We start from the raw sequence: 27,312 nt of genomic DNA on the forward strand, positions 1-27,312 counted from the left end.
ATGGAGGGTTATGGGCTGAGTGCAGGTTGGTGGGACTAGTAAGCATTCAACACAGACTAGAAGGGCTGAGATGGCCTGTTTCTGTGCTGTAATTGTTATATGGTTATATGGTTATATAAGATAGCAAACACCTCCTCTATAATCTGTATAAAGTCCATAAAGTTGATGCCATTTTGCCCTACTATTATAGATTCTGTGTCCATCTCCTGAGTAAATCTAGATGCAAAAAATGTATTTAAGATCTCCCTCAACAAAATGCTGGTGGAACTCAGCAGGCCAGGCAGCACCTATGGAAAAAAAAAATACAGTTGATGTTTTGGGTCGAAATCTTTTGGTAGTTCTGCTGAAGGGTTTCGGCCTGAAAAATCAACTGTACTTTTTTTCCATAGATTCTGCCCTGCCTGCTGAGTCCCTTCAGCATTTTGTGTGTGTTGCTTGGATTTCCAACATCTGCAGACTTTCTTATGTTTAAGATCTCCCCCATCTCTTTTGGCTCCACACATAGATTACCATTCTGATTCTCCTGACTTCCAAAATAATCTTGGATCAGTAACATCAGAATCCAACACTCTGCTGTAAGCTGGAAAGAGCGCACAGAAGATTTATAAGGATGTTGCTAGCTCTTGAGGGATTGATTGCAAAACAAAACTGCGAAGGAATGGATTTTATTCATTGGAGGAGAAGAGAATGAAAGGTGATCTTATAGAGGTATATCACAACACGAAGGCCATAGATAGGGTCAATGTACACAATCATTTTCCCTGGGTTAGGAAACCAAGAACTAAAGGGCATGGGTTTAAGGCGAAAAAGAAGTCATTTAATAGGAACTGAAGAGGCAAAATTTCACCAGTGGTGGTTTGTATATGCGATCAGCTGCCATAATAAATGGGTGGTTGAGGCAGGTACATTCACAAGAATTAAAAGGTACTTGGGCAGTACAGGTACATAAATAGAAAAGGTTTAGAGAGACAGGAGTCAAAAAAGAACATATAGTATTAACTTTGATGGGCATCTTCTTCAGCATGAACCGATTGGGACACAGGGCACATTTATACACTGTATGACACTGTTACAATGACAATAAGTGCTCATCATTGGTTCCATGACTTCAAAGTCTGTACTAAAGGAATTAAAATCCTTGAAACAGGATACCTGATGCCATCTTAATCATTGCCAGTGTCTTCAACCAGACTATCATCAAGAGTCACGTTTGTACAGTTTGTCTTTTTTTGCACATTGGTTGTTAATCTTTGTCTGTTTATGTATAGTTTTCTGTAAATTCTATTCAAATTCTTTACTTTCCTGTAAATACTTGTCCTATCAGGAGCCCTAACACCCTTGGCCAATGTTAGCTCAACCATCAAAGACATTTTTCAGGTTGTCTGGTGACTATACTTTGGTAAATCAGACCACCAGATTGTGTCCCTTTACCTTGCATACCAACAGAAGCAGAAATGAGAATCTTGAACAGAAAGTCATTTAGTTCTGGTCTGAGAAAGTAGATGAACTGTTATGTGATAACTCTGAGTTAGTAGACTGGTCCATGTTCAAAGACTCAGCTTCCCATCAAGATCAGTATATCACCACAGCACAGACTTTAGCAGCAAATGTTTTGCAAGCTGTGCACCAAAGAGAACAATTTATGTGTTCCCATACTGGAAACCATCGATGAACTGGGAGATCCAGTCCCTATTGAAATCTAGGACTGCAGCATTCAGATCAAGTGACCCTGCCATCTACAAGCATTTGAGATAAGAATGATAAGATAAAGATAAAGATCTCAGGGATACCAAGAAACAATACCAGTCCAAAACTGGGTCCCATACCAGTAGTTAGTTGTGGCAGAGATTACATGCTATAATACACCACAAGATAAATTCAACAGCATTGCCAAAAACATCTCATTCTTTCCTGAAGAATTGAATGCATGTTTAGAACAGAAAGGGATTGGATGTCATCACCCAGCCCAAAAGCCTCCACTGCAACTGGACCTACAGTCACAAAGTTGCAGATTTAAGGCCTACCTTCCAGACAGTGAACTTGAGGAAAGTACTTGGTCTGGATGGTGTCCCTGGTGTCCTTAGATTCTGCACAGATTAGATGGCAGGAATATTTGCAGACATTATTTATATTCTTCAGTCCATGATTCCCACCTACTTTAAGAAGACCACTGTCATTATAATGCCTAAAAAAATAAGATATTGTGCCTTAATGATTATCACCCAGTGGCACTGGCGTCCACCATCATTGGGCTTCAAGAGGCTGGTCATGGCACACAATAAATCCAATCTTCCAGCTGATCACAACCCACTGTAGCTCACTTGCCGTAAAACAGGTCTAAGGCAGTTTCAATCTCCTTAACCCTACATCTTCTCTGGAGGATGGATACAGTAAAGATACCTATGATGAATTATTGTTAATTGACTACAGTTCTGCCATCAATACTTGAATTCCAAATAAGCTTACCTTCATACTCCAAGACCTGGGACTCAACATCTCCCTTTCCAAGCAACACACATAAAATGCTGGATGAATTCAGCAGGCCAAGCAGCATTTATGAAATGAGTAAACAGTCAGTGTTTCTGGCCCAGACCTTTCATCTGCCTCTTTATGGTCTCTAACTCCATTTAGAAGTTTGTCGATGATACCACCAAAGTGGGGTGTATCTCAAATAATGATGAGTCAAAATTCAGGAAAGAAACAGAGAGACTAGTGTAATAGTGTAATCTTTCCCGTGGTGTTAGTAAAACTTAAAGAGTTGGTCATTGACTTCAGGAAGTGGGGGTTGCAATAAACATGCTCTTGTTTACATCAATGATGCTGGATTTGAGAAAGATGAGAGCTTCAAGTTCTGAGGAGTGAACATCACAAATAACCTGTCCTGGTCCAACCGCATGAACAACCTGCCTAAGAAATACCCCTACTTCTGCAGGGGGCTACAGAAATTTGGCATGACCCTTTTAAAACTTACCAAGTTTTATCAATGCACCATAGAGAGCATCCTGTCTGGATCCTTCATTAACATTGCAGTTAGTATGACAATTGCTCTGCCTGTAACTACAAGGAAACTAATAGAGTGTGGACACAGCTCAGCATATCAGTGACCCTAGCCTCTCCTTCATACCTCTGTACTTCTCACTGGACATTCTCTCTTCTCCCCCTTTCCAAAAGGCAGGAGATGCAAAAGCCTGAAGAAAGTACTACCAAACTCTATCCTGAAGCTATAAAACTTTGAATGGTTCCCTCATATGATAAAATAAACTCCTGACTTCATAATCTACCTTGTTATAAAGCTCACCTTTCTGTCTACGTGCACTACACTTTGTAACTATATAAAGCATTCTTTTAACATTTTACCTTGTACATTCTCAACAACTGTTTTATAGATTAATTGGTACGAATGGTATCAAGAAGTTTTTCACAGTGCCTCAGTATACAGTATGTGACAGCAATAAACCAGTTTACCATTTTAATTTTAATAGCCATTTCCTGTCAGATGTCATAGCCTTGTCAGAGTGCAATAGAGAGAATAAGCAGTGGTTTAGTTACTTGAAAAAATCTGACTACCTCAAGACACAGGAAGAGGAGTACGATCTTCAATACTATTCACATACAATTCCTGTAAATTCATTTTAATGAATCAAAGTATGATGTAAAGTACTGTGCAAGAGTCTCAAGTTAGGGTTCTAAGATTTTTGCATAGTACTGTTTTTGTCAATGTGGGATGGAGAGCGAGCTTTGCAAATCTGGCAGAATCAAAGGATGTTTGGAAAGGTGAGGGTGTAGAGCAGCAGAAGGGTTTGGGACAGGTGGCAGAGAATGAGTGCTGGGCTGGGAAGTGGCATAAGCGAAGACACACCCATCGCTCAGCCACCAGGCAAGATAATTTGATTCCAAACAACTGATTTATTCATCTTTATTGTTACGATACACACCCAGCTATGCCAGCTTCTGGGGTTTAGCTGCTCCAATTCTCCAGAGCATGGATAACTGACATGGCCCCTTGAAGATTCAGGCCCACTCCACTAATTCACGGCCATGTTTTGGTGTCAGTATTTTAATATTTAAAGAGCACCTGAACCCTGGTTCTGTGCTCAATCATCAGCTTGATTTTAGTTGAGTCTGCAACTGTGTTTTGAACTTACGACTCCATAAGACCATAAGATATAGGTCTTATAGGCCGTCTGGCCTATTGAGTCTGCTCTGCCATTCAAATACCTAATCAAAAGAACCCTGCTCTCATCTCAATCTCAAAATTATGTCTCGGGTTTAGCCTTCGATACTCCAGCACTTCGCTCCTTACCATCCTCATCATGGCCTCTCATCAGAAATACAAAATGTCTCTCTGATGCATCCCACTCCCTCCCCTCTCCTTTCCCCTTTTCTCAACCATGTCCTCTTTCCCTGCCCCCTTCTCACTCACAGACCACAATGGAGACCCATATCAGAACAGGTTTATCATCACTCATTTCATGAAACCTGTTGGTTTTTTTGTGTCAATACATAAAATGACTAAGGTTCTGTGCAAAACTCTTAGGCACCCTATCCATATACATGTACCTCTGACTTTTGAACAGTGCTGTAGTTGCAATTTACTAATATGCCATATGTCTGAGCAGTGAACAAAACTCCAGATGCGGATATCTGCAAAGAATACTCACCCAGTGACACTTAACATAATAGTTGTCATCATCTTCTACACTTTCAAAGATTGCTATTTTTTTTACTTAATAAAGTTTTCAAAGAGATGGATCTAAGTGATATAAGCTTTCCTGAGGTGTAAAGTGCCATTGACTACACTCACTTTGATTTATAGACAGTACAAGGAGACATTCTGCAGTTCTTGTATGATCATCCACAGTATATTACTTTAGATGGCAGTTAAGATTCTTTTTTGATGTATCATAAATGTTTGAGCCATTCTGACAAACAAAGGATGGCAAGTGAGATCTGCCTTGAAGTTGCATGAAAAGGCACCTTATAAACAAAAGAAGCCACATTATCAAACCTATTGACTAATAGGTAAACTATTGGCATTCTCAAGTAAAGAATGAACTGTGTGCACCTCAATACAGAAGAGCTGGAGTACTCAACACATCAGGTTTTGAGATTAATTATCAACTCCTGAGTGTTGTTTCAAACATTTTTTACTTGAATACAATCTCTTGAGATACTCTCTCAAGCCTCAACAATTTCCTCATCCCCACAAATGGAGGATATCTTCTTCTGTTTTCAGCCTTATCAATCTACATTTCCAGAATAGCATCAGAAATGTTTGGAGCTCACATCATGTCGTAGCTGCTTTAACAGATCAAAGTGTTGGTACCATCACTTCTGACTAATTATGGAGATGTAATGTGTTTATCCTTTAACAGATGTAGCTGGCTTCAGCCAGCAGTAGTCATTCCTGAGAATGAACCCTTGCCCCTGTTTACCTACAATGGCTCTCAGACCTCTAACTCCTCCAAATTAAATTTATCACCCATTTGTTTAAACTAATTTATGGACCCACCTTCTCTTCATATAATTCCTCAGAGCCTCTCCCCATTATTCTCTGCTCTTTGACTCTGACCTCTATGTCAATTTAGAACAAATAATATTTATTATATTAGCTAGAAACCCAGCTTGGCCCCATCATTTTAATAGATGTTTTACTGTTTCTTAGCCATGCCACTAGAACTAAGCTGAAGTACCTTTAGCTCTGAAGAAGCCAGCATACTTCCTCATTTAATCTACCTGTTGTAAGCAGCAGGTACAGTTACTCCAGGGATTTATTGAGATCAGGAAAGGTTCTCCACATGGAACAATAAGCATCAGTGAGACACAGCAAGTGGCAGGAGCTCTGTTCTGGAGAATAGTGCCAATAAAACTTCCTGAATGCAGTAGATATTCCCACAATCATTACCAAGGTATATCAAGCATAATCTCAAAAAACTTCTTAGGAATATTATAAGAAAGATTCTGTTAGATTATAATTCTGAAGTTTTGCTGAGTTGAGGTGATTCTCTGATCGTGATTCTTAGAAGGTTACTCTTGTTACCTTCCATCATTATTTACCATATCTCCACTCACAATCAGTAAATGATATATACTAATGAGTTCAAAAAAAGTGCTACCCAGACAATTCTGTAGCATATTTCTGTACCCCAAAATGACCAAAAGATAAGGCTTATGTCTCCACTATTTCTTGTTTGACTTACCAAAACATTTTAGGATTCAATTTTATCAGAATCTGATGCACCTACAGCTGAATCCTTTGATCTCACTTCTTTTCCATGCAACTGTTCCAAGTATTGTTAATTGCTTTAGAATAATACATTTACACAGCACAAAATAAACCTTTTGGCCCACAGAATCCACAATGACCTATTTATACTAGTCCCATTTTATTCTCTCGAATTTTCCCAGGTGCTCTCACTGTCCCATGCAATAGCCAGTTAGGCTACTGGGCTTTAATGTTCACTCATTTCTTTTGGCTGGAATTAACACATTCACATGAAGTGCCTGCCAAAGCTGAAGAGGAGGAAGAATATGCAAGGAATGAGATATGTCTGTATCACTGTTGGAGTTGAGGTAAATGTGTCTGTATATTTGTGTAATGGACAAATGAATTTATGATAGGCATTGTGATTTATTAATTTTTATTATGTGAATAATGAAGATATGGTGCCTTGAACAGTGTATGTCTAGTTTTGCAATTATGATTCCAGTTTTGCAGTTTGTTGCTCCTTATGCTAAACTTAAACCATAAGTGAAGTCATTAAACATTCTGCAGAACTGGCATCATACAGCCCTGATTACCATCCTGGGCCATTCCTACTAATCTCACTTTAGTTCTGTGTTGGAAGGCTTCCAGAACATCAGATTCCCTTTGGATTTCATGGTTAGGGTGATAGAATCGTGATGGTATTTCTGCTTTACTTCTTATGTTCTTATATGCATGGTCAATAAACTGTTGATTTCCCAAACTCTCCCCCATTATTCTGTTCTCTTTGATTTACATCTCCATGACAGTTCAAAACTAAATTTAAATTAGTTAAAAACTTTACAGTTTATTGACCATGCTTTTAGCAAACTTTACAATCTTTAGCTCAAGCAAGGTAATGCATTTTTATATCCCTTCAGAAACCTTTTATTTTTATTTTACTTTTAAAATTTAAGCAATTCTAAGCCTGTTGCCCTTGATTTCCTTTAGTCAACACAAGTGAGCAGCTATTTTTGACTTTAAGATTCACATTTGCAGAACCTTCCAGAAAAAGTGTAAAATGGAATTTCAAGCACATTATGTGCATGGTTTTCCAGGTGTTAAAATTACTAACAGGGAAATTGTGAACAATGTTAGTCAGGGGTAAAGTATATTTAATTTTATGTTGTGATTACTGTCAACTGAACTTTAGAAAGTATGCCTGTGTAAGCAGTACTTTCAGGAAGAATTGGATATTGACTGTAATGCCCTGATAGTTATAATAAACTTGATATTTACTATTATGAAATCTAACCAAAGTGTTACTTGGGTGAGGTGCTACAGGATGACTTCTCCTGTTTATACCATGACAATGAATAAGTACTTCAGATTTTGCAATAAAAATACATATGAAGACAATAAATTTATCACCTATAAATTGAAAAACTACTACCAACAAAATCAAAATGCAGAGTCAAACATGAAAACCATGAAGCTAAGACTCAAGTTGCCCTACCCACAAAATGAAGTACTATACCAATGCCTACTGAAATACATGAAAATTCTGTAAGCATCCACTAGCTACTTCATACATTCAGCAGGAAAAGTAAAGGCTCATTCATTCTAATGTGAAGATTAGAAGGACTTCCTTTGTGCCTTTTGACACACAGGACCTGTGTCTCTTCCCAACCAATCTGTAGCAAATGTTTATCTGCAATAGGATTCATTAATCAATGAAAATCAGGGTTCAACAACTCAGTCACAGATACAATGCAATTTTTAGAGCTTGTTGATGAAATATTGCTTTGGATGATCTGCTCAGTAAAACCTGACAATCTGAATCAATTGCAAAATAATTTTTTGATATGAATAATCAACATATCCATTATCACTATACCAACAGGATGAAAGAAGTTGAATTGGATGGAAAATGACTTTTCTTGTCCAACAATGTTATATTTCTTGCAAGGAGAAACTCTGACGAGGTCAAAATTTTTTCTTGTGTGTGGGGCAGGAATAGCAGCAATGCTTTACTGAAATCTACAAAAATATCACAAGTCTGCAGTCAAGCTAGATCATATACCAGGATGTTTGCTAACCAGCTTATTGCCTGAAATATAAACACTTGCCTGAAAAGTTATGAGAGTGTGGACTGGGCTGCCAGCACAAGTGGTGCAATCGAGCTCGATATCAACATTTAAGAGAAGCTTGGATAGGTATGTGGATGGTTTGGGTATGGAGGGCTATGATACAGCAGTTCGATGGGAATAGGCAGTTTAAATGGTTCTGCATGGGCAAGATGGATCAATGAGTCTGTTTCTGTGCTGTACTTTTCTATGACTCTTAGATTCTATAAGTGACCTGGACATGCTCCAGTTTGATTACCATCACAACAGATCAACAGCAAATGCCATCTCTTTGGCCCTTCACTCAGCTCTGGAACACCTGGACAATAAAGATGCATACATCAGATTTATTTGGGGAGCTTAAGGCAAAGGAACCCTTAGGAAGCAGAGATCATAATATGATAGAATTCACAATATATATTGAGAGGCAGAAGCTAAAATTCAAAGTATCAGCATTAGATTGCAGTAAAGGGAATTATAGTGGCTTGAGAGAGAAGCTGGCCAAACTTGAATGGAAGAGGATACTGACAGGGATGTCAGCAGAACAACAATGGCTATAGTTTTTGGGGGCAATTCTGAAGGAATAGGATAGATAAATCCTAAAGATGAAGAATATTCTAAAGTGAGCATGAGGTAACCGTGGCAGACAAGGTAAATCGAAGACTGTAAAAAATGTAAATGAGAGGACATATAATATAACGAAGATTAGTGGGTAGTTAAGAATATTGGGAAGCTTTTAAAACCAACAAAAAACAACTGACAAAGCCGTTAGGAGAGAAAAGATGAAAATGAAGGTAAGCTAGCCAATGATATAAAAGAGGATACCAAAAGATTTTTCAGATATATAAAAAGCAAAAGAAAGTGGATATCGGACCGCTGGAAAATGATGCTGGAGAGGCAGTAAGTGGGGGACAAAGAAATGGTAGATGAATTTAATAAGTATTTTGTGTCAGTCTTCACTGTAGAAGACACTAGCTCGACAGAAGCTTGAGAGTGTTAGGAGGCAGTCATGAGCATAGTTGTTATTACAAAGGAGAAAGTGCTTGGGAATCTGAAAGGACTGAAAGTATAGCTATGTCACCTGGACCGGTTAAGACTATACAACAGGCTTCTGAAAGAGGTAGCTGAAGAGATTGTGAAGGCATTAGTAATGATCTTTCAAGAATAATTAGTATTGGAATGGTTTCAGAAGACTGGAAAACTACAAATGTTACTCCACTTTTGAAGAAGAGTGGAGGCCGAAGAAGGAATGATAGGCTAGTTTGCTTGATCTCAGTGGTTGGGAAGATGGTGAAGTTCATTATTAAAGGACTTAGGAGTTCTTGTGGATGATTCCATAAAGGTTAACTTACAGGTTGAGTCGATGGTAAGAAGGGCAAATGTAATGTTAGCATCTATTTTGAGAGCATTAGAATGTTAGCATATAAGGAGCGTTTGATGACTCTGGCTGGTACTCGCTGGGGAGGTGAGGGGGAAATATTGAAACATATTAAATAGGAGAGGATGTTTCCTCTAATGAGAAATTCTATGACCAGAGTGCACAGACTCAGAACAGAATTGGGGTTTCCAGCCTGGGGTCCACAGTTCTCTTGATTAATGGTTGGGATTCATGAGATAAAAAAAAGGTTGGAATCCCTGGAATAGAAGGACATCCACTTCAAACAGAGATAAGCAGGAATTTCTTTAGCCAGAGGATAGTGAATCTGTGGCATTCACTGCACCACATGGCTGTGGAGGCAAGTAATTGGGAATATTTAAAGCAGAACTTGATAGGTTCATGATTAGTATGGGAAGAAGACAGGAAAATGGGTCTGAGACACCAATGCCCAGGAACAGAAAATACCTCAGAAAGTGATGATTACAGCCCAGGCCATCACAGGCAAAGTCCTCCTCACCACTGAGCACATCTACATGCAGCACTGCTGCAAGAAACTAGCATCATTTATCAAAGTCCCCCGCCATTCAGTCCATGCTCTTTTTGGTACTACCACTGAGCAGGAGTACAGAAGCCTTTGGTCCTACACCACCAGGTTAAAGAGGTTATTACCCAACAAACATCATGCTCCTGAATCGGCATGGATAACTTTTTTCACCATAACTCTCAACTGATTCTACAACCTACAGACTCACGTTCATCGACTCATTACAACTCCTGTTCCCAATGTTATTTTTTATTTGCATAATTTGTCTTCTTTTGCACATCGATGGTTGCCAGCCTTTGTATATGCATAGATTTCGTAAATTCTATTGTATTTCTTTATTTTCCTGTAAATGCCTGTAAGAAAATGAATCTCATGGCAGTATGTGGTAACATATATGTACTTTGAAAATGAATTTTTATTTTACTTTGAAATTAATATGTTGATGCAGGGCAGCTGTTTAGGGAAGTACAACTAGCTAGAAGTATATTTGTGAGCCCCAAGCCTCAAATTCTTTGAACCCCACCGGTTCAAAACTCAGAAATTTACGAATGTACATTTACTCTAGTGCTTTTTAAAGGTCAATATGACACGAGCCAAGAATGATAGTGAACACATAACAAAGTTAAAATGAATTTACAGAGAAAGTATTATTAACAAAATATTTGAAATGGTGCATTACTATTTGTTTCATGTTCTATGTAGAATAAACTTTAAAAGGGAAAAGTACAAAGAAGGCAATGAATGACTGTTTGCTAAGGCTTTCAAAATTTACATTCAAACTAGACTAAATAAAAAATATGCTAGAAATAATCAAATATTGAAACTACACTTCTCCACTTTCATTATCAACTTTAGATGACAAAAATTGGATTTTGGGCATCATGACAGCAATCAAAACTGTTGCTCAAATATTCTATTGTTGACATTAACACCTAGTGCTTTTATTTTAAATGTAATATTTTTCATGTCACAGTAAAGATGGTTGTTTGAATAGCTCAATGGGAATAATGATGTAATTTCAAAAGGCTGGATTTCACATAAAAAGATTTACTAACTCTTAAATAGGAGACAAAACTTTGCCTTCCCGTGAAACTAATAAACTATTTTTCAGAAATGTACTTCAGTAAATTATAGCAGTAACATTGATAGTGGACCATGGGTCTGCCGAATATTTCACTTACAATATTGCACTCAGAGTACTGGACATGCACCTACATATCTCAACTGTACCTGCAAAATAATGGTGCATGGCCTAGCAGTAAAACAAAATGGCACTAAACTTATGAGTTTAATCCAGCAGGAAGTACAGCTATAAACAAGATAAATGCCTGCTATTGATTTCATGTTTAATTGCTCCGAGCATACTGACAAAGCTCATCAGATGCACTTCCAAAAGTTTTAAAATACAAATTATTTTAAAACAACTTCTGCCTATATCAAAATTACAACTATTCACAATACTCATTACACTAAAAGTGCTCCTTCCTTTAACAGGTTAATGTCTAATAAACAAAAGGAATAAAGATGCAGTATGTAACCCCATTGCATCGCAAATGAGTTACTCAGTGAAGTCTTCAACAGTGGGTTTGATTGAAACAGCTGTTTATTACTGCCCTAAGCCCTGCTATAAACTAAAAGCTTTTAAAAAGCTTTTATTATATTACTGCCCAGCAAGAACATTGTAATATTTAGAAAGTTTTAATGATTGTAAATGAAAACATACAGGCCAACATTAAAATAACACTTAACAGGCCATTACATATTTAAGAACATGCAGTGGGCTAAGCATTACATTTCAATAAAGCCACAGTACAAAGTATTGATCAGATGATTGATATATATGGCCATATACACAAACTTATGCACATCTAACCTGTACACAAACTAATACTGAACTGAATCACATTAGATAATTTGCTTTTGAAAATGCACCCAACTATGTGCATGACATGTTATATATTTTGATTGCCCTTCAGCCCATGCCATCATCATTATATACTGAGTTGTAAGATATGGGCGGTCATGGTCTTTGACCATGATTGTACTACGATTTTTCTACAGGGGTGGTTCACCATTGCCTTCTTCTAAGATTGTATCTTTACAAGATGGGAGACCCCAGCCATTATTAATTCTCTTCAGAGAATGTCTACCTGGTGTCAGTGGTCACATAACCAGAGTGTGATATACACTATCTGCTCATATGACCCTCCACCACCTGCTTCTATGGCTTCCCATTACTCATATCAGGGGTCTAAGCAGGTGCTACACCTTGCCCAAGGGTTACCTACAACCTAGCGGAGAGAAACAGCATCTTACACATCCTTTGGTAGAGACGTATCTCCATTCCCCCCCCCCCCATCACCCAGATATCCTTCTCAAATACACCATCAAAAATTACAATTTCAGTGCTGCTATACACTGCTCCTCTTCTTTAGTATCCTTTGATCAGGAATGTTTAGTTTTGTGAGTTCTGACATAGCTCATGAGACCAACATGGGAATCACTGAATCTTTCTTTCGTCCTCTTAGGAAGTGGAATAGTAGCAATCGATTACTCATGTTTGACCAGCTTTGGTTCATGTGGTAAGTATGGCCTTCATATAAATATATAATATCACATTGTAGTTTCAGTTTTAATAACCTGCAAATGTCAACAAGTTCTCTATACTTGCTGCTCTGAGATGAGAGCAATGAAATGCAACAGATTGTCCCTAAATAAAACACACAAGTATCTTTATTTTTGAAAAAGTAAAAAACTGTATTCATGGGCATTGTCACCTTTGCAAACACTGGCAACAGAAAGTTCAAAGTAAATGTACTATCAAAGTACATATATGTCACCATATACAACCCTGAGATTCGTTTTCTTGTGGGCAACCTCAGTAAATTCAATAACCAAAACAGAATCAATAAAAGATCATACCCAACAGGGAGGACAACCATTATGTAAAAGACAATAAAATAATAATAAATAAGTAAGCAATAAATATTGAGAACGTGTGATGAAGAGTCCTTGAAAGTGAGCCCGTAGTATGTGGGAACAGTTCGGTGATGGAACAAGTGAAGGTGAGTGAAGTTATACCCTCTGGTCCAAGATCCTGATGATTGAGGGGTAATAATTGTTCCTGAACTTGGTGGTACAAGTCCTGAGGCTCCTGTATGTTCTTCCTGATACAGCAGTGAGAAGAGAGCATGACCTGCGTGGTGAGGGTCCCTACTATTCAGAGGTTGCTTTTGTGGGTATATCAACACAGGTTTCAGTGAGAATATTCCTACAGTGCAGAATTCTCAAGCAGTTTTTCTTTAACTGAGGCTTAAGAATGAACAACCTGAGCAGAAACATTCATGTTGCGAGTTTTCATAGAATCGCAGAACTTTGTTGCATTGAAGGAGGACATTTAACTCATCATATCAACACTGGATGAAATGAGTTTTAGATAAACCTATTTCCATAGCCCAATAGGTTATGGCCCCTCAAGTGATCATATAAGGTCTTGTTAAATATATTGATAGTTTCTGCCTTCACTACCTCTTCAGGCAAAGAATTCCAGACTCTCAACACTTCCTCAACTTCCCCTTAACCCTTTGACAATCATAAACTCCGAAAGGCTAGTTAGACTCCTTGCTCAGGAATATAGTATAGTATTGTGTAGGCTTCTGATAAGTTTATATGCTTCAATTAAATCTATCACAGTCATTTTTGTTTCAAAGGACGTAATCCTAGCCTAGCCAATCTTTTCTCATAACTATATTCTTCAACTCTGGCAACATACTCTTGTATTTTCTCTCCAGTGCTAACATACACTTTGTGTAGTATAATTACCATAACTACATATCGAAGTCTACTATAGCTGTAGCCTATCAAGTATTTTAAAGAGTTTGGTTATAGCTTCCCTAGTCTTACATCCTACGCCTTGGCTATAAAGGGGAATTATTCCATCTGCTGCCATAAAAACATTATTGTCATAATCCCACGACCGTCAGGGATTTGTATACATGTAGTCAAAGATTACCCCATTCTCCAGCACTCTATTATTCTATGATTTTTCAGATATTCCCTCATTTTGTTTGTTTTCTCTAAATGCACTATACATCCCTATTCTGGCTTTAATTCTATTTGCCACTTTGCACTCACCTAATTAGTTAATTGTCATTTTCCTGTAGCCTAGATTGTTTTCACTATCAACCACATTGTCAATTTTAATATTATTGGTAAACTTAATTGTGTCACTATATTTAAGTAAAAGTTAATTACATGTGTGGTACATTCTACTGACCCTTGCTGAATCCTACTGCATGCAATGGAAAGTGCCTGTAAGTTATCTCCATTTCACATCATGACCAGACACAGAAGAATATTGCCAATTCATATTATTCCAAGTACAATACCACTAATCTACAATCCCCTGGGTCCATGATAACTGTTCACTTCCCACTCCCTAAGACCTAGCTCCCAAAAGTGGAATAACCTCACAGCCCACCAACATACCAACTTTTTATTCAAGTATCTCCAATTTCAATTGCCCAGCCCTTAGAATTCACTGACTCTTAGGTCAAAGGCCCACTCCCATCCAAATCTCTTTCACCCAAAGATGCCAATCACTAGCTGGCCAACTCCCAATATTGCCTCACCACTCTCTAGGCCCAAATAAGACAGTCATCATAACCCTTGCCACTAGTCTTCTAATGGCAAGCCCTGTTTCGCCCATAATCTCCAGATCTCACCCAGCACTTCCTTCTCAAAATTAGATGTGTAATGCTGAAGTTTACAGCCAGTTACCTTTCTCTTATATATTTTACACTGTATTGTATAACTCAAGAAGCCTACAATCACAATGGATACTTTGAAATGCTGTACAATGAATACTGTCATTGCTTGCCACCTCCATATTCAATACATTTATGGCATGTCACACAAGTACAATAAAAATAGCATGTGCATGGGTTAGTGATTGTATCTAATAGTTGAAAATTTGTTCCTCAGAAACAGTGTAAGTGCATTAGCTCAAGTTTAATCAGGGAGCCTTCAGATTAAATTAAAACAGCTTCCTATAGTATCAAAAAAGTATTAAACTATTTATATGTTATTGAGAAATCTTCATATGACAGAAGGTTATTACATTGAGGATTCATGTTGTAAGATTTACTGATAAATTGGCTGACTTAATTCCACCTCAACTGAAAATTAGGTCTGTGGGCATGCAACAGTGATAACTGTTGTTAAACTATATGCAGAGCCATGATAAAAAATATCATTTTATGTGTACTGATTGCTAATAAGATAGATTCTGCCCAGTGAGGCAAAACACAAATTAGCTTAAAATAGGATTGGAGTAATTAACGTTAAATGTGCTAATTTGTTTACAAAATACAACTCCATTTTTGGGAATTCTATTTATGGAAAAATCTTGTTTGTTCTATCGAAGTGTCACTTCATCAAGAAACAACTATACAAGCATTGATTAAAACTGACAGCTTGATAAAACAGAAAAAGAAGAGAAATTCAGTTGTTAAAGAAAACAATTCTACTTGAAACTAATTTGACTTTGTTGACGAAGTGCATTTCTAGGGTTTCAATGTAAACATAGTAATGTATTGTGATGACTTCAGGCTGTAGCATTAATGTACTTCCATAAATTCTCAACAATTTTAAATGGTTTTCTTTAAACATATACAATGGATTCCAATGAAATGGGACACATCAGGACCAGTACATTTTGGCTCAATTGAGTAGCTGCCCCAAATAGCTGAAGTTTCATGGAAATAGTGAATGAGTTATAAAAAAAAAGTCCAAACTGTTATTAAACTGAAAAGTATGCTTTCAAATAAAATACATAACAAATTTCAACACTGACAAAACTATGACAGTACTATAAAACTGCATTAATTCCTAATAGTTATCAATGGAGGAATTAATCTAGTGTACACTCCTGTGTTATTTCGATTGACTGTAAATGAACAAAATTAGTGCAAACAGCCTGTTCAAATAATGGACTGGCTTCAAACAAGTGCCTTCTCATTGCATTCCCCAAATCATTACTTTCATTGTCATTCATTGACATTCAAGAAGATTGTCAATAACTTCAATGTTTTCTTAGTTCCTAATTACGTAGTAATAAAATAATTTCATTTTCACTCTCGGCTGTTTCTGGCATCTCCAAATCTGAATGCTTGAAACTGTAGTGAGCAAGACCATTCTGAATTGTCTTGCTGCTTATTACTTGCCAACTACCAGTGATAAAAATCACTGCTTTTTGAACACAAACACACACAACTGATGCTATTTAAAAACTGTTTGCTTTAACAGCCACACAACATGCACGCAACTGATGCTAGTTAGAAACTGTTTGGTAACAGTCTCCTGTCCCAAAAAAGCGACATAGTGTCCCTGAAATAAACAAAGGGAATCACGGCTATTTTCTTGATCTGTTTTTGTTCATTAAGGGTTGTCCTGAATTAATGGCTGTCCCAATTAACCAGAATCCATTGTATTAAGAAGTACAATTGAGTGGTTAGGTGAGGTCTAGGGAGAGTCTTTAAACATTTTAACTTAAGATATATTGTATTTGTCAACTTTTCTTTAAATAATGCTACTGCATAATTGCAATTCAATTATCTCCTCTCATGTGAGGGGTCTGATAGTCATTCAATGCTGTTTTCATGAGCTACATTATAGCCATTTTCCCATTTCAATTCAATAATTCTGATTGATGCTTCAAACAATTTGCTCTGTAGTTAAAACCTTTGACTTAAAAATCCTACAATTGTAACTAACACCCAGTATCTATAAAATGTCAGCAAGCCTGTAAGACATATAGAAAGAAATGATAGTGGATAGTTTCAATCTATGTATTATTAATATTTTCAGTAAATGTCATATAGCCCTTACATCATGCCCTGGGGCCTTTGCTTGTGGCATTCACGAGGAATACTCAACACATAGCTTTTCACTGTTCACAAGTTGGTGGTAGTGGGGGGGGGGCATGATTCTTTCTTTAGCACTTGTGGGTTCTTGGTGTATAGTAAAGCAGTTAATAGCCACGCACACTGTACTTGAAAGATTGCCATCAGCACCCAATGGTTGATAAAATGATGTCTCAAAAGTCATAGGGTATGACACAATAGTGTTTCCTCTTCTTAGACAGCCCTTTGAAATTGAGAATTGGACTTATGGGACTGCTGGGAGCCAACATGGACTCAATAACAGGAAATACACAATGGCATGGTTTGAAAGTTGGAACAGTCCTTCCTGGGTTTTAGCATGCACAACAAAATACACAGAACCTTCCAGGTTGCTCATTCTCTATTTTGATTAGTCACAACTAAGTACCTGACTCCCCAGTCAGCTGCTGGGATAAGAAGCTGTCCAGTGAAGCTAACTGATTGTAATGAAGGTCTTAACATTGAAAATGTTCATGTGGAAGAGAACTCTGACATTGGTCCACTTAACCTGCAATGGATTTTAAGATTTTTTTTTGAAATATCACTTAATGCTCTGATTATCTCTGTTACAGTTAGTATGTACCTCCAAAGGATAGAGGTGGTTGGGGATCATTGCTGCTCAGTATACCATGAACGAAGCCAGATTTGAGTTCTTGATCATGGAAGACTCATTTCCCCAGATGGTTAATGATTAAAGTGAAGCAACAGATATGGTCTCAACATATGGAAAAATATCCCTTTTTCAGGGTCTTGTCATATATCTTTATTGCTGGGAAGGCACAACATTTCTATGTAAACTGTGATCAGTTTTATAAACATTTTAAAATGCAGTTTAATCATTTACTTTTCATGATTCTTATTTCAAAATAGACAACCATCCCTGCTGCAATTATCTTTGTTTATAAGCACAAAGAAAATTGCAATTGACAGAACATTTCAGTTTGTTCTGCTATTTTATTCCATGCTTGCTTTTCGTGTGCAAGTAATAAAACAGTCTAGATTTGAACCTAATTCCCTTAAGGATAAGGGAAGATTCCATGATTTCAGATTTCATGGGTGGGATATCCTGTAAATTTCCTTTCAAAATATTTCCCCTAACAGAAATTTGTAACTACAAGCATGTAAGGGCATCCAATTTTGTGCAAACATGACAATTCCACTTCTCCCAACACCTATCCTTACAGCTTTTCCAATGACAATTGTCTAATTAGTGCAAATTATATTCATGCATATATAGCAGACATATGTCCACAGGGAAAAATGTTGGAATGGCTCAAACACATTTTACTTCGACCCTTAATAACTGTCAAAGAGAAAAAAACTTTCATCCCCATCACATTGAACAAGACTTGAATTCATTTCCCTTGAGCAGAAGGACAATGATCAAATCCACTGCATCAAGCAGACCTTCCTTAATTTTTGAATTTACTTCATATCAATATATATATATATATATATATATATATATATATATAGTGGTCTGGAAACCTGAGTCTATATAATACTGCAAAAACATTATACCATGCAATTTTTAATTATTAGTTTCTGTTAATGCCATGAACAATGCATTTTTCCATCTAGTATTAACCCTTTGCATACAAGAAGCGATTATTAGTCTCTCTGTATAAGGATGGTTAACCTAGAGAACAAGACAGATTATCCACCACAACAGCAATGGAATTTACATTCAGATACTAATCTGAAAGTAATGTTAAAAATAAATTATGATATTATTATTGTTATTATTAGCAATAATAGCCTCATAATACTGATCATGTTAAAATTAACTGAATAATGATAAGAATTATATTGCTCATAAAGCTACCAGATTGCTGTGAAAACCTATCTGGTTTCACCAATGATTTTTGTGGAGGAATTCTACCATTATTATCCAGTCTGCTCTCTATTAAAAACTATGTGGTTGACAATGTGGTTGACAATTGTCTCCTGAGATTCCCTAGCCAACCACTCAGCATTATCATAACTGGTACAGAAATGAAGAAAATTTATAAGACATGATAGACCAACTCACATTAGCCTAGGCATACAGTTATGGAGAAGTCACTCACAGCCCAGCTCACTTTGCAAAGACCTCTTCACTATCATTTGGGGATTGGAGCCCAAATAGAGAGAGTTGCCTGCAGACTCACTTAGCAACACCCTAACATAATTATAATTAGAGAATTACAACCTACAAAGAACATGCCATATGGTATGTCCTGTCCCTCTAGCAGGAAAAGCTTGGTATTACAGGCAGGCGGCAATCCTTGAATGAGGAACCAGCAAGGGCAAAGCCTACTGGCCCACTGGTTCAGCAAGTCCCCCCAGGCCGGCGAATCCCAAGATTGGATGTCCATGTGAGTACCAGGTATCAGGGCCGGAGACTACTTAGGCAGTAAGTTGGTGGTCCAAGTTTCCCTGGAGTTCAGGGTCCTATTATCAGTTAGTCCTGAGGTTGATACCAAAGATCGAAGCCCAAAGGTGGATCAGAAGTCTGAAAGTTGAAGCCCAAAGGCTAAAGCCGTGGATCTATAACTCTGAAGACCACAGGGAAAGTCAGAGGACCACTGTCTGCAAGTCCACATGATCATTGAAGGCTGGAGGCCCAGAAGCCTGTCCTGGGGTTAGAGAACTGTCCATGTGTGTGGCTGGGTGGGAGGGATGAGCAAGGCTTGTTTTGTTGCTTGTTATGTTCTTCTTTGTCATGTTCTGTGTTGTTCTGCTGGACATAGTGGGCAACAATGTTGGTGCTCAAACGTGTGGAGACACTTGCTGGCTGTCCCCAGCAAATCCTTAGGTTGTATTGGATTTCAATGCAAACAACACATTTCACTGTATTTTTGAATAATAAGTTTGTATGTATGTCCTCAATAAATAGATGATTCTGCATATGAATCTGACTACAACTCCCATGAAGATTTATGGCAACAGGTGAAATGTATGAAAAGTAAACTGATCACAACCTTCTCTCATTTCTGAGCTGATAAATCCACATTCCTCCATGTTCAGCATCACTTTGAAGAAATATTGAGAGTGGCAATGGCACAGACTCTACTCTTGCTGATGACTCTGATGTCACTTACTAAGAGCAAATTGGTAGCATTGCTGCAGATGAGCTCCTGAAAGATAGAGCTGCCAGACTAGTTCTCCAGTAGGTGATGAGTGAACAGGGGATAGAGCCAAATTGACCTTGTCTATGACAAGGAAGCTGTGGACTATCAATAGTTGCAGAACAATATACCATCACAATCTGTAATCTTAATGACCCAGCATGTTCAATACTCTACTCCTGTATCCTGGTTCAATGAGGTTTGGCTTGAGCCCATTGGGAACAGCATCTAACAGACCAAAAAACGAGGAGTCAGTTGTCAAAGCTGCATCACAGGACTGTATGCATACTAAACTGCAAAAGTGAGGACAATCAAAAGTAAAGGAAAATCAAAAAAATCTGCAGATGCTGGAAATCTGAAATTAACAGAAATGTTCAGAGTTCAAAGTAAATTTATTAACAAACTTTATATAGGTCACCAATAATACCTTGAGATTCATTTTCTTGCAGGCATACATAGCAGAATAAAGACATACAATAGAATCAATGAAAAATTACACACTAAGACTGACAAACAACCAACATGTAAAAGAAGGTAATCTGTGCAAATACAAAAAATATCATGTTATTAAATAATACTGAGAACATGAGGTGTAGAGTCTTTGAAGATGAATCCATAGGTTGTGGAGTCAGTTCATAGTTGAGGTGAGTTAAGTTATCCATGCTTACATATAGAAAATACTGGAACCACAAACCCCTGTGGAGAACCACTAGTCACCGGCAGCCAACCAAAAAAGGCTCCCTTTCTTCCCACTCTTTGTTTCCTGTAAATCAGCTACTGATATATCCATGTTAGAATCTTTCCCATAATACCATGGGCCCATACCTTGTTAAGCAGCCTCGTGTGTGGTACCTTGTCAAAGGCCTTCTGAAAATTCAAGTACACAACATCAACTAATTCTTCTTTGTCTATCCTGTTTGCTATTTCTTCAAAGAATTCCAACAGATCTGTCAGGCAAGATTTTCCCTTGAGGAAACCCTGCTGACTACAGCCTATTTTATTATGTGCCTCCAAGTACCTTGAGACTTCATCCTTAATAATCGACTCTAACATCCTTCCAACCACTGAGGTCAGACTAACTGGCCAAAAGTTTCCTTTTGTCTGCATTTCTCCCTTCTTGAAGAGTGGAGTGACATTTGCAATTTTCCTGTCTTCTGGAACCATTCCAGAATATAGTGATTCTTGAAGTGTAATTACTAATGCCTCTAAAATCTCCTGAATTATCTTTCAGAATCCTGGGGTGTACATCATCTGATCCAAGTGACTTATCTGCCTTCAGACCCTTCAGTTTTCCAAGAACCTTCTCTCTAGTAATGGTTACTTCACATACTTCATGACCCCTGACACCTAGAACTTCCACCATTCTGCTTGTGTCTTCCATAGTGAAGACTGATGCAAAATATTTATTCAGTTCATCAACCATTTCCCTGTCTCCTATTACTATTTCTCCAGCATCAGTGTCCACTCTCACCTCTTTTACACTTTATGTACCTGAGAAACTTTTGGTATCCTTTTTAATAATACTGACCAGCTGACTTTTGTTGTCCATCTTTACCTTCTTAATGATTTTTTTAGTTGCCTTCCATTGGTTTTTAAAAACTTCCCAATATTCTAACTTTCCACTAATTTTTGCTCTATTAAATGCCCTCTCTTTGGTGTTTATGTTGGCTTTCATGCTAGCTGTATGATCTTGCCATAAGGGCATCTCCTGAGAATGTTGTGGGACCAACTACCTTTAGCAACTTTGTCAATGACCTTCCTTTCATCATGAAGTGGGAGTATTCACTACTGATTATATGATGTTCAATTTCCTTCACAACTCCTCAGAAAAATGAAGCTATTTGTGCCTGTATGCTGCAAGATTTGGACAATACCCAGGTATGGACTGGTTAATTGTAATTACACAACAAAAGTGCCAGGCTATATCGTGAAGTGTTATCTTACTTGCTAGTCAAAAGTTGCTTCTGCCATCTCGGTCATCTCGGCCCATTCAAAAGATGTAACTACTCTCTCCCATTGGCTGCCTTTCATGCCATGGCACCAACGTCAGGTTCTGGGCATCTTAGGCATATTAGATTAGCAGGTGTGAGAGACTCTGTCTTTTTTGATAGGGGCTCTCTTCTCGACCAGTGCTGAAGAATCATTGGGAAAGTGTGCTGCAGATGGGGGGGTGGCGGGGGCTATGCACACACATGGGTAAATATACGATTGTTGAACGTTTAGTTTTGTAGTTGTGTAAATGTTGAGACTTGACCAAGTACCTGTTGAGTTAGGAGGGTTACTGAATGTTTAGTGTCGTAGTTTTTGTAACTTGGGGTGAGTACTTGTTTGACTTAGATGCTTGGTTAAATGTTACATTGTTTGTAAATAAATAGTTAACGTGCTTACTCACTACGAGTGTCTTCTGCTCACTTAACGAATCTCCATACCTGCTTCCCTGTAACACAGCCTAAACAGATTTCCGACAAGGGAAAGCAAGACCACCTACCCTGTACATTCAGTATGTTTACTATTACAACGTTATCCATGATCTAATATATGGTGATCACCATTGATTGAAACTAAACTTGATCAGATCTCTAAAGATTGTAGTTACAAAAGCAGCTCAAAGGTTGTGGATCCTGAGGTAAATGTTTCATTTCCTGATTCTTCAAGTCTTTCCACCACTTTCATAGTAGGTTGATGGAAACCAATGCCTCTCCTACTCCTTTATCCTCGCTGTTTCTTACTTCCTCGAAGAACTCTGTTATGATCCCAGCCCCCTCCTTTGTGAGAATCGCAAGAGCACCCGTTGAGGAGGGGGTCAGTAGACCCAGGAAGTGGGAGAGAGAGAGAAGTGCTGAATAGCACGTTCCACCCGGGATGCAAAATAAAGCGACAGTGACTATTGTCTCATGGAGACCACATGAAAAGCCCTCGAGCAAGGTGGGTTGGTTGAGAGAGAGATTGCATCATCCCAACCTGATTGACACCTGCGACCCCGTGAGGAAGTATAAAGGAGGGTCTCAGGGGGACAGCCCCTTCAGACGCACCAAGAAGACAAGAGAGTGATCCCACAGTAGCGGGAAGCCATTTTGAAGGAAGCCACGTGCGTTAGATTCCAGGATTGGAATTTGTGGCTGGAATCACGGAAAACCGCTTTTAACTAACATCGGGGAGAGGGAACTAACACTCCCCCGATTCCAAGGAAGCTTCATAAAGACCCGGCAAGATTTTCCTCTTCTCCCCAATCTCTCTCTCTTGGTTGGCCCACGTGAAACCCAGCGATTTTCAAAGGGCTGAGGCCTGCAGACTTCTGAGTGACTTTTATATTTCCAATGGACAATCTATTAACCCCTAGACAACAGTAGAGCTCACTTCTTAATGATGAACATTACTATACCCGCGCTTTAGATTGAGTATTGACGATGTGCATTATCTGAATGTTTGCATTAACCTTACTTTTGTGCCCCTTTATAAATAAAAACGTTTGAAAATAGTGACATCAGACTTCAACGGACCTCTCTATCTTTGCTGGTAAGTTATCCAGTTACGGGATACGTAACAACTTGGGGTTTCTCATCTCGGGATTTGACACCAAATTGGGAGGCCAGTGAATCGGGCTTGTAAGTCCAAAACTTGAATCTGGTTACACGGGTAGCCAGACGGGAAACCAGCAAAGATGGACGTGGGTGAATTTATGAAAAACCCAACTGTGGGGGGCGCAAGAGGCGGCCACCAAATCAGACTTGTTAAATTTAGCGAAAGGGTTGAACCTCGCAGAAGTGAGGTCGTCCATGAAAAAGCAGGAGGTGCGAAGGGCCATAACTCAGTATTACATTGGGAAGAATGTGTTTGAAGCAGAGGTATTGGACGATATCCCTGAAAAGGTACCATCAAGTGGGACGGTTCAGTTAGAGGTGGAAAAATTAAGGTTGGAACATGAAATTAAGTTAAAAGAGCTGGAAGCGGCTGAGAGGCAAAGACGGCATGAAATTCAGCTAAAGGAGCTAGAAGCAGTCGAGAAAGAGAAACAGAGGCAACGTGACTGGGAAATTGAGAAGATGAGGAATGAGCGAAGAGATCAAGGGTTAGACAGAGCGGAGCGGTTTAATGTTAGTAGGGAGTTGAGATTGGTACCCCTGTTTGAGGAGACAGATGTCGATAGTTATTTCTTGCTTTTTGAAAAGGTGGCAGTAAATCAGAAGTGGTCAAAAGAGCAGTGGGTGGCGTTGTTACAAAGTGTGTTAAAGGGGAAGCCCCAACGAGCATATGCGGCGTTGTCCCTGGAGGAGGGAGACACGGAGAATTATGCTGAAGTAAAGGAGGCCATTCTCTGGACTTACGAATTGGTACCTGAGGCCTATAGACAAAAGTTTAGAAATTTAAGGAAAGGGTGGAATCAAACATATACCGAGCTAGCCCATGAGAAGGGGGTGCTCTTGGACCGTTGGTGTACCGTGGAAAGGGTGGACAAGGATTATGGGCATCTCAGGGAGTTACTTTTGATTGAGGAATTTAAAAGTTGTGTTCTGGAGGAGATCCGGATGTATTTGAATGAGAAGCCGGAGAAGTCCATTTCAGAATTTGCTAGGTTTGCAGACGAATATGTCCTAACCCACAAGACAAAGACTTCTTCGAATAAAGGTCCCCAGAGAGACCATGGGAACGATCGAGAAAGTCCGACGAGTGAGGCAGAGGTCCCACCGGGAGCTAGCGGTAAGGTTGAGGGGGAAAGGCAAGACGGCCAGAGGTTCCCGGGTTTGACCTGTTTTAATTGTGGAAAGGAGGGGCGTATTGCATCTCGATGCTTTGTTCCGAGGAAAGAGATAGGAAGAGGGAAAACCGCAGTCCCTATCGGGTGTGCCGTGGTAATCAGTAAATCGACCAGAGAGCTGAGGGTAGACAGAGTACGAGAAGGCTCTGAGACTTGTCTGTCACACGGAACCGTGTCTGTGACGGAGGGAGACACACCAGTTCCCGTACAAATCTGGAGAGACACGGGAGCTGAGCTGTCTCTGATCAGCAGTAAGGTACTAGAATTTGGTCGGAAAACGGGCATGGTAAGGGTGGAAGGAATAAATAAAAGGATAGAAATGGTGTCCTTACATAAAGTCATTCTGGATTGTGAGCTGGTGTATGGATCAGTTGAAATAGGGGTGCCATCAGAATTCCCGAGAGCTGACGTGGACATCCTGCTGGGAAATGACTTAGCAGGGGGTAAGGTTTGGTCAGCCATGCTGCCGACCTGCCGACCGGAGAGTGTGGTGGCCCCGCCCCTAGCGCCCAAGGACCATCTCGCCGGCGTGGTCACTCGCAGCATGTCGAGAGAGGCAGCTGAGAACGAGAACAGTTTAAATCTGGCCAGTTTTGATTTGGCCGAGACGTCTTTGCTGACCCTGTGCCATGAGGGTTTAGAGGGTGGTAAGACGAAGAGTAGTAAAGTGAAAGGGGGTAAGGGAGAGGAGATAGATCTGCCCTTAGCGAACAGAAAGGTCCTAAAGGTAGGAAATAAAGTTGAGAAACAGATATGTTAAAAGGTCCAGAGTTGGACATGGATGGTCTGTCTGGTTTGGCAGAATTGTTTGAAGAACTTGAGAGTTCTAAAGGTGTTCCCGATAATGAGGTGAGGGCAGTCCTAGATGGAAAGGATACCCTTGCCTCAAAGGAGTCTGCTGAAAAGGCCAAGGAGGTTGTTTCAGCTCGCAGGGTTGCGCCTTCCCTGGGTGGGAGCTGCCCAGAGAGTAACTGGGAGGATCGGGGGAAGTTAGAATTTGAAAAAAGTACGTGTGTTGAAAGCCTGGAAGAGGCCAATGTCCCGTTTGAGTGTGTCCAAGATGGGGATGCATGTGGTGCTGAACCTGGTAACGGAGCTCAGAAGAAGTCTGAGGTATCCGATTCCACGGAATCTTCATAAAGACCCGGCAAGTTTTTCCTCTTCTCCCCAATCTCTCTCTCTCTCGGTCGCCCCACGTGAAACCCAGCGATTCCCAAAAGGCTGAAGCCTGCAGACTTCTGAGTGACTTTTGTATTTCCAACAGACAATATATTATCCCCTAGACAACAGTAGAGCTCACTTCTTAATGATGAACATTACTATACCCACGCTTTAGATTGAGTATTGACGACGTGCATTATCTGAATGTTTGTATTAACCTTACTTTTGTGCCCCTTTATAAATAAAAACGTTTGAAAATAGTGACATCAGACTTCAATGGACCTCTCTATCTTTGCTGGTAAGTTATCCAGTTACGGGATACGTAACAACTCTAACAGATTAGTCAGGCAAGATTTTGTACTTTGACTTATTTTATCATTAGTCTGCAAGTACCCCAAAACTTCATACTTAATAATGGACCCCAGCACTTTCCCAACCACTGAGGTTAGGCAAACTGGCCTAAAATGTCCTTTCTTTTGCCTTCCTCCCTTCTTAAAGAGTGGAACAAGAAGTGCAATTTTCCAGTCATCTGCAGCCATGCCAGAACCAAGTGATTCTTGAAAGATCATAACCAATGCATCTGCTGTCTCTTCAGCAACTTCTTTTAGAATGCTGGGATACAGTCCATCTGGTCCAGGTGATTTGCCCCCCTTAAGACCTTTAAGTTTGCCTCACACTTTTTCCTTTATAATAGCAATGGCACTCACTCCTGCTCCCTGACACTCACGGACACACTGCTAGTGTCTTCCACAGTGAAGACTAATGCAAAGTACTTATTAAGTTCATCTTCCATTTCTTTGTCCCCCATTACTATGTTACCAGCATCATTTCCAGTGGTCCAATATCAACTCTAGTCTACCTTTTACTCTTTATAGTCATGAAAAAAAACTATTGGTATCCCTAATAGGAAATCCAGTAAACTCTGTTCTACAGTATTAGAGTCCCAGTCAATATGTGGAAAATTAAAATAAGGTACTATCAGAACCGTCTGCTATTTATCTACAAATTTGCTCCTTTAAATCCTGCAGATTTATGGGAAAACTACAGTATAATTCCATTAACATGGTTATCCCTTTCTTATTCCTGTTCCACCCATACAGCTTCAATAGATG

At 39.1% G+C, this 27,312-nt stretch overlaps 1 protein-coding gene across 16 annotated transcripts in view; it reads right to left on the bottom strand.

Moving 5' to 3' along the window:
* The window catches only part of LOC132399618 (coiled-coil domain-containing protein 178), a 310,549-nt gene that overhangs the window by 94,220 nt on the left and 189,017 nt on the right, over positions 1-27,312 (bottom strand). Inside the window, exon 19 of one of the 16 annotated variants that reach the window (XR_009514035.1) lies at positions 10,441-10,585. The exons of the other annotated variants lie outside the window; for them this stretch is intronic. The gene's annotated coding sequence lies outside the window, so the exon portion shown is untranslated. The remainder of the gene's footprint in view (positions 1-10,440; positions 10,586-27,312) is intronic. 16 annotated transcript variants of the gene reach the window in all.

The sequence above is a fragment of the Hypanus sabinus genome, chromosome 1 (genome assembly GCF_030144855.1).
Source record: "Hypanus sabinus isolate sHypSab1 chromosome 1, sHypSab1.hap1, whole genome shotgun sequence".
NCBI lineage: Eukaryota > Metazoa > Chordata > Chondrichthyes > Myliobatiformes > Dasyatidae > Hypanus > Hypanus sabinus.